The sequence below is a fragment of the Lissotriton vulgaris genome, chromosome 4_1, assembly GCF_964263255.1.
Source record: "Lissotriton vulgaris chromosome 4_1, aLisVul1.2, whole genome shotgun sequence".
NCBI lineage: Eukaryota > Metazoa > Chordata > Amphibia > Caudata > Salamandridae > Lissotriton > Lissotriton vulgaris.
This window is the reverse complement of record NC_141691.1, coordinates 1,432,972,148-1,432,972,776: the sequence shown is the minus strand read 5'-3', so window position 1 is coordinate 1,432,972,776 and position 629 is coordinate 1,432,972,148. Positions and strand designations below refer to the sequence as shown.

Below are 629 nucleotides of genomic sequence, written 5' to 3'. Positions count from 1 at the left end.
CTAGTCCTCGCTCTGCCTTTCAAAGGAACTGTAAATATGCATGGCTTACTTGGCTTTGCTTGGCAGGGTGAGAATGGCGCTTGTCAGGCTATCGGAAGAGGTGAGGCAATATTTTATGGATCAATGGTTTTCATGATGTCTTCTTGATGAGATGAAAGCAGGAAAGGGAAACTTGGCAATAATCAAACTTAAAGCAAGGTGTGACTTGAAAACAGCATACATAAACACACATATGAAAAGGCCCTGATGAGGCTTGAACTAATGACCTCTGGTTTACAAGACCAGTGCTCTGCCACTGAGCTACAAGGCCAGTCGGCCAGCAGTATGTAAATTGCAACATGTATTCTTACTGCGGTATGAAGATATCTATGATTTTGAGACTCTGTATGGAAACGCAGTTGTATATGAATGTCTACATGTGTGCACAAATTGAAGAGCATGCCTAAGGCAAATTTTCTTGGAAGTAGGAAAAACTCTATTTGTATATGAGAACATAAGAGTATTTACATTTATGACCATACCAATAGCTCTAGTTAGTATGTCCGCAATCAGTGACATATAGAGAACCCACTTATTAGAAGTGATCTGTCTATGTGGGGCAGACATTTGTAAACAGTCATACACTTGAG

The 629-nt window shown here is 40.2% G+C and overlaps 1 non-coding gene across 1 annotated transcript; it reads right to left on the bottom strand.

Annotated features, from left to right (window-relative positions):
* Positions 1-238: 238 nt before the first annotated feature.
* Positions 239-310, bottom strand: TRNAT-UGU (transfer RNA threonine (anticodon UGU)). The gene has a single exon. It is a non-coding gene; the product is annotated as a tRNA-Thr (tRNA).
* Between the last annotated feature and the right edge of the window lie 319 nt (positions 311-629).